This window comes from Pinus tabuliformis, chromosome 9 (assembly GCF_031772625.1).
Source record: "Pinus tabuliformis cultivar Carrire ecotype Pingquan chromosome 9, CPIR1, whole genome shotgun sequence".
NCBI classification, from domain to species: Eukaryota; Viridiplantae; Streptophyta; class Pinopsida; order Pinales; family Pinaceae; genus Pinus; species Pinus tabuliformis.
Genome location: NC_142307.1, coordinates 362858923 through 362870835, shown reverse-complemented (window position 1 = coordinate 362870835; position 11913 = coordinate 362858923).

Genomic DNA, 11913 nt, shown 5'->3' with positions numbered 1-11913 from the left:
TAGTTCTCCTTCTTCTGCTCTGTGCACCCACGCAGTGCCTCTTCTTTTGCTCTGCGTACCCACGTAGCTCTCCTGTTTCTCCTCTGCGTACCCACGCACTTGCACCGATAATCACCTGTGTACTTCTGATTAGGGCCGAATTGGCAGTTCACCCGTGTGCCACAGTTAGTCAGATGCCCAGATCTAATCATGTGCTCGAGAGATCACCCTTCTTAGATTGGCTTTCAACTCCACTTTCATATAGATCAAGCATTTAAATAATAACCCAATATTTCAGATCTTAAGATATTCAATTTGCAAAAGAATACATAGCCAAATGATCTCCTTTGCTTTATATAGGCAAGCTCCTCCTAAAATCATGGATCAATACCATAGATAACCAATACAAGGGGCCCAAAAACATGGGGCTTAATAATAATAATAATATAAAACAATACCACGGGCCAAAACCATAGAATCAAGAGCGGCGGGCTAAATACTACGGGCCAAACATAGGAAACCCCACGTGAACGTGCTTCTCTGCCTTGAAGTAAGTGAAACTGGGGGTACGCACCCTCTGAATGGGTGACCTGCATGGGTGGCCGCAGTTCCTTCACGGTGTACCTGCGTGTACACATCTTCTGAACTATTCTCTTGCGTACTTCTTAATTTTCAACATTTTGAGAGCCTGATCAGAGCATTGCCACTTGAGGGTGTTGCCATCAAGTACAACATCTGTAACATAGAGCCATACCAGAGTCATAATGCCAACAATCTCCCCCTTTGGACTTGATGACAACCTCAAAATATTCAGCTTCATTCCCCCCCTTTGACATCAAGGGCAAAGGGTTATGCTCCCCCTAAGAACATGCTCCCCCTGAATATGAACCAGATCTACAAAGAAGAACCATAATCCACCAAGCACCATAAATGACCATGAAAGAGATAGAGACATATTGCAGCTATAATCAGACCAGGATCCATGATCTCCTTCTGTACATCCTCCATAATGCCAATAATGCATTATATGCTCCCCCTGAACCTGTGCCATTCAATATTCAACCAATCCGCAACCCAACACATGTACGCATATAGCCCAGATGAACCATGCGTACAACCATCAATCAGAAGAGTTTCAACAATAAGATGATGCATCAACAACCCCTAGCTTTTGCCTGAGGTATTCAAAAGTCTCCCTGGGCAATGGTTTGGTGAGTATATCAGCAACTTGTTCCTTAGAAGGAACATACTCCAACTTGACCTTCTGTTCAAGCACTTGTTCCCAGAGAAAATGATACTTGATTGGTATGTGCTTGGTTTTTGAATGCATGACAGGATTCTTTGAGATGATGATTGCACTTGTGTTATCACATAAGATGGGGATAGGTGGTGTACAAGTGATTTGAAAATCCTGCAAAGTCTGCATCATCCAAAGGAGTTGAGTGCAGCAAGATGCAACAGCAACATATTCTGCTTCGGCTGTAGACAAGGCAATCGAACTTTGTTTCTTGCTGAACCAAGATACTAGTCTGGAACCCATAAAGAACGCACCACCACTTGTGCTTTTCCTGTCATCCACGCTTCCGGCCCAATCTGCATCTGTATAAGCATGAAGTGTGAGATCTATATCTCTAGGATACCATAAGCCATAATTTTGAGTCCCTTGAAGATATTTGAAAATTCTCTTCACTGCCTGAAGATGAGTTTCCTTCGGATTTGCCTGAAATCTTCCAACTATTCCAACTGCATGCATGATGTCCGGTCGGGTACCTGTCAGATAAATTAAACTTCCAATCATAGATCTGTAGGTTGGTTGATGCACTGCTGCAAATTCATCGTTTGCACTGAGGCTACATCCTGTGACCATGGGTGTACATACTGGTTTTGCATCTTCCATGCCATATTTCTTCAAAATCTGTTTGAGATACTTGGTTTGAGACAAAAAGATCCCTCCTTCTTTTTGTTGGATTTGCAAACCAAGAAAATATGTCAGTTCTCCCAGCAAGGACATTTCGAATTCTTTCTGCATCACCAAGGCAAAGCTTTGACTCATAGCTTCTTCATTGCTGCCAAAGATAATGTCATCTACATACATAACAAGTATTAGCAATTTGTACCAAGCCCTTTGAGCTTGTTTGAGACCATAGAGAGCCTTTTTCAATCTGCATACAAGATTTGGATCATTTCCAAGAATGAACCCATCTGGCTGCTCAATGTATACTTCTTCTTCCAAGTCTCCATTCAGAAAGGCTGATTTCATGTCCATTTGAAATACTTTGAAGTTTTGAAAGCTTGAGAGAGCAAGGAACATTCAGATGGCCTCAAGTCTTGCAACAGGAGCAAAGGTTTCTTCAAAATCTATTCCTTCTTGCTGCGCATACCCTTTACAAACAAGTCTGGCCTTGTTTCTAATTACTTCTCCATCTTCATTCAATTTATTTTTGAAGACCCATTTTGTCCCTATAACATTCTTATCTTTTGGTCTAGGAACCAACTCCCAAGTGTTATTCTTTTCGATCTGCTCAAGTTCTTCATCCATTGCTTTGACCCAACATTCATCTTTGCATGCCTCTTTCACATTTTGTGGTTCAGTGGAAGAGAGTAATGCCAAATAGCTTGAAGCTTCTGCAATTGTTCTTGTTGTTTGTACACCTGCTTCTTTCTGCCCCACAATCTGAGATTCTGGATGATTCTTCTGAACATATCTGGATGGAGTCTTCTCTTCTATTCTTGTTTGCTCCTCTGGTTCTTCTTGAGGTTCTTCTTCTTCATCATTCTGTCTTTGAGGGTAGCCTTCATCTTCTTCGATGTCTTCATGATGTACTTGCTTAGGAATGTATCCCTTCTCATCAACCACTACATCAATGCTGTCAACAATTCTGCCAAGTCTTTTATTGTAGCACTTGTATGCTTTGCTATGTGGAGAATAACCAAGAAGAATGCCTTCATCTGCTCTAGGTTCAAGTTTGCCAAGTTGCTCATCAGTATTCTTAATATAACATTTGCTCCCAAAGATTTTGAAGTGCTTTACCGAAGGAGTCTCACCACACCAGAGCTCATGAGGGGTTTGAGTGCTGTTCACCCGGACATTTGTTTTGTTGAGAATAACAACCGTAGCATGTGCAGCTTCACCCCAGAAAGTTGCGGGAGTTCCCGACTCATCAAGCATAGCACGAGCCATTTGTTGGACTGTTCTGTTCATTCTTTCCACAACTCCATTTCGCTGAGGAGTTCTAGCTGTAGAGAATTCTCTTCTTATCCCATGTTCTTCACAGAAATCGAAAAATTCATTTGAGGTAAACTCCCCACCTCTGTCAGATCTGAGGCACTTAATTTTGTGTCCTGATTCATTTTCAACCAAGGCTTTGAAGGATTTGAATTTTTCGAATGCTTCATCTTTGTGCTTCATAAGTCCTAACCAGACAAACCTGGAGAAATCGTCAATGAATAATATCAAGTATTCTTCTCCTCGAGGTGTTCTTTTCCTGAATGGACCACATGTATCTGTATGTACTAGCTCAAGAGGCATGCTAGCTGATCCTTCCTTCTCTGGAAAGTTAGTTTTGGTTTGCTTACCAAACTGACATGATTTGCATATGGTGTTGTCTGGAATTTTGATATCTGGAAGATCGCGAACTGCCTGATATTTGCATGCTTTCCTTATTTGTGAAAAGCTTAGATGCCCCAACCTCTGATGCCATAACCAGTGCTCATCATCCTTGCTCAGATAGCATTGTTGTTGTCCTTCTTCAAATATGTACAGATTATTTGGAGTTCTTTTACCTTTGATCACTGTTTTACCTGTATCAAGATCACGAACAAGACATCCATTTGATCTGAATATCACCTCGGTTATTTGATCACACATCTGGCTGACACTTAGAAGATTATGCTTCAATCCATCAACATACAAAACATTTCCAGCCTTGACCTTTTCTTTTAACTGAGCAATGCCTTTTCCTTTTATAGTTGCAGGAGTATCATTTCCAAAAGAAACTTTCTTTCCTTTTTCTAGAGCAAAATATGACTCAAGTTTTTCTTTATCACCTGTCATATGCTTCGAACATCCACTGTCAATGTACCATAGATTTTCCTGTCCTTCTGCATAAAATGCTATCCCACATCTTTCTGTTTGTGGTTCCTTTATTCTCCATGTTTTGGTGCTTGAGGCTTGTTCCTTTGTCTGCTGAAACCTGCTCCTGCATTTAGAATCTTTATGACCAAAGTTATTGCAAATAGAACATTCAACTTCATTTTCAAGAGCTGAAAAGTTGTTATAGGTCCTTTTTGTAATCCCGGTCATTCTTCTTTGTTTTTGAGCTTCTCTAGTCATGATTTTTTTATATGCAACACATTGAGCTGCTTTGTGACCAAAGTTATGGCAAGAGAAACATTGTCCATTGAAGAAACTTCTGCGGTTATCAAATCTACCAGCCAAATGATTGTAATTTCTATTGTCATCCATTCTTGAACCAAATTGAGAAGATTTTACCTGTGGCTAGTTGTAGCTTTTGTTCACCCTTAAGACGGATTGCCCCTGATAGTCTCTGTTTGCAATTCGTCCCTGCTTTACCTGATGGTCTCCATTGTGTTTTTGCTCATTCCTTCTTGCTACATCAAGATAAGTTTTTGAGGTGGATGCTTGAGAAGTTTCTCCATTATAGCCCAGACTTGTCTTGTTTAGTGGAGAACGCTGAACATTGATAATCTCATCCAAAGTTTCAGATCCTTTGACAAACTTAAGATTAATAGCTTTTGTTTTCTCAATCTCTTTTCTAAGACCAACAATTTCACCTTCTAATTTTTCAAGATGTTTTTCCTTTTCATCAATTTGAAATTGTAGAGTATCAATGATCATATTCTTTTCTTCTATACATCTCTTGAGTTTAGTAATTTCTTCATAAAGGCTATCCACATCTATAGCATCCATATAATCATCATCTTCAAATGCCATTAACAGTTTATAGTCATTACCTCATTCATCTTCATCACTATTTGATAGACCATCACTATCTTCATGAGTGTAGTAGCTTTTCTTATTTGCACTCTGTTTCTTGTTTCATCTAGCAGGTTCCTTTCCTTTATCCTTATAAGGACATTTTGTAGCATAATGACCTACTCTTCCACAAGCAAAGCATTTAAAAGGTAACTTACCTCTGAACCTTCCAGAACCCCTTCGAAGATTTCTGACAAAATTTGATTCTTCTTCTTCTTCTTCTTCTGGCACGTGACTTGCTTCATAATAATCTCCTTTTCCTGAAGCCTTGAAAGTAGCTTCTCTTCTGTCTGATGGACCTCCCTTTCTCATTTCATAAGCAGTTAGAATTCCGTGTAGCTGAGACATTGTAAGAATTCGTAGATTTTCCTTTTCTTCTATTGTAGACACTTTAGATTCAAACTTGGGGGACAATGATCTTAGAACTTTTTCAACCACAATAGCCTCTTTTATTTCTTCACCCAAGTTTTTCATGCAATTAACAATGTCATCTACCCGAAGAAAATAGTTAGCCACACTTTCATCATTATACATCCTGAGATTCTCATACTGAATCCTGAGAGTTTGAAGTTTAGCACGCTTTACCTGTTCATCTCCTTCATAGCTCAAGAAAATCTTGTCCCATATTTCTTTTGTGGATTTATATTGCATAACCTTTACGAATTCTATTTGAGATAAGCATCCCAGCAAAGTATTGACTGCTTTAGCATTTGTTTCATATTTCTTCTTTTCGGCCGTATCTGTAGGAGTAGCTGAAGGAAAAGTGTAGCCTGTATCTATGATATCCCAAACTTCTGTACCAAGAGATTGAAGATAGGCAATAACTCTTACCTTCCAATAATTGAAGTTTGTCCCATCAAAAATTGGTGGCCTGATTGATGCTTCCCTCTCGTAGTTGCTCATGATGAATGATCTTCCTTCAAGCAATCAAGCTTCTCCGAAGGACCTGCTCTGATACCAATTGTTGGAGAAGTCATCCACAATAATAGCATAGTAAAAATATCCACCCAAAGATGTTACAGGCAGCATACCTGATAGATCATAATGGGCCAATTGAATAATATCAGTGGTTGTTGGAAATAATACTGAGAGGGGGGGTGAATCAGTATTATCAAGTTCTTTTAACAAATCTTCCTTATTTACACTTTGAATTATTTTTGCATATTAGTACCATAAAATAATTGCATGAACAAGAAAAATAGATAGTCACACCAAAGAACACCAGATATAAGGTGGAAACCCAATGTGGGTAAAAACCACCTGCTGCAATATGTCTCTATCTTCTTTCAAATTAGAAACTCCTTTTACAATGATTTTGTACTGGTGCAGTCCTTTACCAGTACACAGGCTGCAACCCGCAGAGAGCTACAACTCTCTCTCGTTTTCCAGTCTCTCCTGGAAGGGAGCTACAACCCCCTACTTCTTTTCTTACAAGGAGCACTTTTCATAAATTTTCAAACTGGATCCATAAACATCAAATGATCATCAAGTACATGTAAATTACACAGCCAACTGCAGTAACCAGATCAACAATAACAGAACTAACCCAGAACACCTTATCAACAGAAAAATTCAGTCAACAGAAGATCTTAAGACAGATACGTAGTTTTTCTTTCTCTGGCCTGCGTCGCTACGCACTTCACCTTCTGCTTCCCTATGTATACCCGCAGAGAGCCTTCTACTGTACCGCGTGCCTACGCATTGCTTCTTCAATCGCACTGCGTATTGTTACAGTAGGTACGCACCCAGAGACACTATCGCGCCGCGTACTATTACTGTAGCCACACACTCATAGACACTATCGCGCCGCGTACCTTTACTGTGCGTACGCACCTGAACCTCTGTTGCGTTGCGTACCCACGTAGTTCTCCTTCTTCTGCTCTGCGTACCCACGTAGTGCCTCTTCTTCTGCTCTACGTACCCACGCAGCTCTCCTGTTTCTCCTCTGCGTACCCACGCACTTTCACCGATAATCACCTGCGTACTTCTGATTAGGGCCGAATTGGCAGTTCACCCGTGTGCCATAGTTAGTCAGATGCCCAGATCTGATCATGCACTCAAGGGATCACCCTTCTTAGATTGGCTTTCAACTCCACTTTCATATAGATCAAGCATTTAAATAATAACCCAATATTTCAGATCTTAAGATATTCAATTTGCAAAAGAATACATAACCAAATGATCTCCTTTGCTTTATATAGGCAAGCTCCTCCTAAAATCATGGATCAATACCATATATAACCAATACAAGGGGCCCAAAAACATGGGGCTTAATAATAATAATAATATAAAACAATACCACAGGCCAAAACCATAGAATCAAGAGCGGCGGGCTAAATACTACGGGCCAAACATAGGAAACCCCACGTGAACGCGATTCTCTGCCTTGAAGTAAGTGAAACTGGGGGTACGCACCCTCTGAACGGGTGACCTGCATGGGTGGCCGCAGTTCCTTCACGGTGTACCTACGTGTACGCATCTTCTGAACTATTCTCTTGCGTACTTCTTAATTTTCAACATTTTGAGAGCCTGATCAGAGCATTGCCACTTGAGGGTGTTGCCATCAAGTACAACATCTGTAACATTGAGCCATACCAGAGTCATAATGCCAACAGTGGTTTGAGTTACACTTGATGGGAATGGTCCCCTTATATGTTTTCCATTTTCACATCCCTGACATATGTAGAAAATCCTGTAGATTCACAAGCTCATGCAATGTACTAAAAAAACAGGACCAGGATCTACTTCAACATTCAACCATTATAAGCCAATATATCGATGAAAACAATAATAAGAAGAAGAAGATAAATCAGTGGCTCATAACACAATACATATCTGGGGAAATCCCCAGCTGAAAATGCCCACTATTTGTATTGCATTAAATCATAAATATGAGTGAATATACAAAACTTTTTTCACTAGAATAATTCCACACAAGTATGCTCAACTCTCTCAGCTCACAAGCTAGCCCTTGGCCAACAATTAGCCAATTCCATAGCTCTCTAGGCTCCTCTTGTGTAATTCCAAGGATGAATAGTCTATATTTAAAGGGAATTCATGCTTCCAAAACTGTACAATCCAAACATAGGATCAATATCTAGTCTCAACTCTAGTCTCAACTGGGTCTTTCTAAGAATTGACATGCATGAGTTTCTGATGAGGGAATCTTAAGTTAACTAGAGTGAATTGTGGATGCACTAGTGAACCAAATGACTGTTAACTCTCTATTAGTTACAGAAACAATTTGGAACTAATTTAACTGATGTTAACTTAGTAAATTGAGTGATCTAATTTCGAACTCAATTTAAACTCATATTGGACCCCTAAAACTTAGGGAGAACATATACATGACTTCAAAAAGACTTCCAACTCGAAATTCCTAAGCTAATTAAGTTAATAAAACTTAATTAACTATTTACAAGTTTCTATGAGAATAGAATTCTATTTAAATTCTCATTTTAATTCAACAACAAATTAAACTCGAATATCTTATTTCCATTTCTCAACAACATACACGTTCATGATTTAATTTGAGTTCAGGAATATCTATGACTGTTGGTCGCTTTAATTGTTTTCACAATTTAAGCTCCACATAGATTGTCAACCCGAGGAGGTCTTTTTATTTCAAAGATAATCACGCACTGGTTATGCTCAATTTCAAAAGCAGAAACAATGTTGTAGTAAAAGAAGGACACACAATTATTAATCTCATCAATCTACTGATTCACACTCTACTTAATCAAAGCTGAAGTCAATTAAGTTATAGCAGAAATGATTTCTCTGTTGCAGTTACAATCCAAACAAAGGAAGATCAATCTACAAGGAAAGAAATCAATCAACCACAGTAGGAACAGGACCCTATTCCTTAGTGAGGAACTTCAGCACCTGATGCCTGACACTTAATCACACTGTAGGAAAAGTAACTCCAAGAGATCAAGACCCTATTCCCATGAACAGGAACCTTCAGCACTTGTTCTCTTGTTCCTAATCACACTGCAGGCAAAGGAAAACAATCAATGGGAGCAAGACCCTATTCCTTTATGCAGGAATCTTCAGCACATGCTTGCCAACATCATTCATTCATGCATTCAATACATGTAGTGCTAAAGAAACAGAGTGTTACTAAACTGTGTAACTAATGTCCAACAACAGAATTAAGGTGAAGTGCAAACACACAAAGAATTAAACAAACTATAGGAACCAAAGGGGTGAATCTTGTGAGGAAGGCGGGCCCTTTCCTTCTCACAAGATTCCCGAGGAGAAAGAATTAAATTGGAACGCTCAAAAGAAGAATTTATTCATCTGTCAAAGTAACTGATACATTACAGATGGAGACTAGCTCCAGTTCTCACACAATACTCTCCTGTAGCTTACAATTCAACCCCCTTCTAATGATGATGTCTCCTCTTTTTAAAGAGGAGACATCTTTTACAATTTACATGAGAGCGAATCTACATTATCTCAATTCTGTTGTCTTTCCCCAAAACAGGACTATTCTGTTCTTCCAAAAAAAAGATACTGTTACAACAGAGACAATAAGAATGCTATCTTCAGGATGATCCAGGTAACCGTGTCTTCATGTTGCTGCTACTATTCCCCAAAAAGGTCTTCCAGAATCGCAAATTACGCATGACGGGATTTGCGTACTTGACGGCTGTTTCAACAACTGAGTCAGTTGTTTCAGCAACTGAGTCCGCTGTTTCAGCAACGGCCGCTTGTTCCTAACAACGCATATAACTTATCTGCGATCTTTCGACTTGTGTTAGCAACAATACACTTCACTTAATGATAAAATATAAGAGTATTATGGAATTAAATGTAAGACAGATTAAACATATAATAAAGAAGAGGTTTTCATATACCTTGGGATAAAGTAGATGAAAATGATAATGGAGTTCATGGTTATAAGAGTAAAATGGTGTCAAAGTATATAGCAAAAATGATACATAGTGGAGTCCTAACATCCCCCCCAGCTAAAAATGTTGCATGTCCTCAGGCAACCCCTAGTCCGAATCAGAGTCTGAGTACTGGGACTGAGCATGCAAATTACTCGAGCAGTAGCTGGAGAAGGTGGCATCTGTAGGTCCTCTGAATCCGCTGTTGTTCTGCAAATGTTGCCATGCCAAGGCTTCATCTCTGTCAGTCAACTGGTAATGACATTGATATTTGTCTGAAGGCAGCCATAAAATTGGAAAACGGAAATGATACCCGATCCAGTTTACTCCACAATGTTGAATGCAACCAATGTAATTAGGGACCCTGGATAATGTAGTTTGAAGATTGTGAGGGTTAAAAGGGTGATAATCCTGTCTTTCTTTACATGACTGCTGCCAAAACATATCATTGGCCTTCAATGCAGCAGTACCCTTTACTCTAATGTGCTGTTGACACTTAGAAAGTGTTGAAGCCTGTAATTGCTACATATACTCGTGCATTCCTGGCTTCTGTAAGAATTCATGATATTGTACTATGAACACGGCTAGGCCTAAAGGCTCTGGTTTAATCCACAGGTGTTTATTCTCCTCATTATGACTGCTTGCAGTGAACGCAGTTTGCCAAGTGAGCTGGTTAGACAAAAATGAAACAAATGCCTTGATTTGTATATCTCCTGCAATTGGAATAAGATTAACTCTTCTATTGTCGGGAATGGCCTCATTATGAAGATAGAGTTCGCACAGCAAATGCTGGTCACTCTCGGGGGCCTCTTTAAAGGTCTCAACAAATTTATCTGAAGTCATTAATTCATATGGTCTGCCATTTTTTATTGCTTTTAATTGAAAATAAACTAATCGTTCAGACAGAAAGAGAGAGTAGTTTACAGAGGGTTTGCGCGTAGCCATCAACTTCTGGACTAATGAAAACATCAAGGCTATCGTTGCCTTAGATTCCTTGGCTTCCTTTTTGGACTCCCTGTGTTGTTGCATCATTTGATCCCAACTATCCCAGTTGGCATATACATGGTTCTGCCATTGTAACTTATGTTGGCGTAATATTATATCTTGTTCTTCAGCATATTGCTTCTTCCATTTGTTCATCTGTTCCAATTGATTCCATGGCAGGGTCTGTGTCGTGGCATTAGAAGTAGTGGGTTGGGACGTTGTTTCCTCTGTCTGAATGGCTGCATTAACCTGCAAGGGACGAGATATCTGAGGTTTGATTTCTTTTTCATGCTTTATAGAGAGCCCTACTGGTTCTTGTGGAGCAGTAGGGCATTCCTCTTTTATTCCAGCTGACGTAGATGCCTCAGATAATTGAACTTTAACTAGTTTGTAACCTGCATCCTGGTAAATGCTGCCACACTCCTGGCACATATATTCCTTGCATGGCTCCTTATTTTGCATTAAGGCTGCGTGTGCTAACGTATGGAGATTCAGTTCTCTTTCAAAAGCCTCTCGAGCCATGGTTAGTTCCTTCTTGTAGGCTTCTAATTCAGACTTCAGGAATTCATTCTCCTCCAATAGAGATGTCATAGTATGTAACCCTTGTGCGCTAGTTGACTCTGTTGGGGTAGTTTGTTGATGCACAGCCGTAGCTGGTTCTTGTGGGACAGCTACTGCTGATTTCCCACTATCGTCATGCTTGGTGTATTCTTGTACCACAGTGGCTGGTTCTTGTGTTTCAGCCACTGGGTAAGTGACTGGTTCTTGTGTGACAGTCACTTCTTGAGTTGTAAACAATGTCGTATTATCCCGGGGCACTGGTTCTTGTGTGGCAGTGCCTCCGGACGAGACGGGTTGGAGGGTTTGAGATGGGAATAAAGGTTTTAATAGAATAGTGGCAGGGTCAGGGGAAATGGAGGTGAGTCCTGTCTCAACAGTCATTTTCATTTTTCTTTTTGGTAGGAAGGCAGCAAGATTACTACCTTTCCTTTTCTTTGAAGGGGAGGGTTCCTTTCTGGGGAGAGGGTTTTCCGAAGAAGTAAGAATTTGGGATGTAGA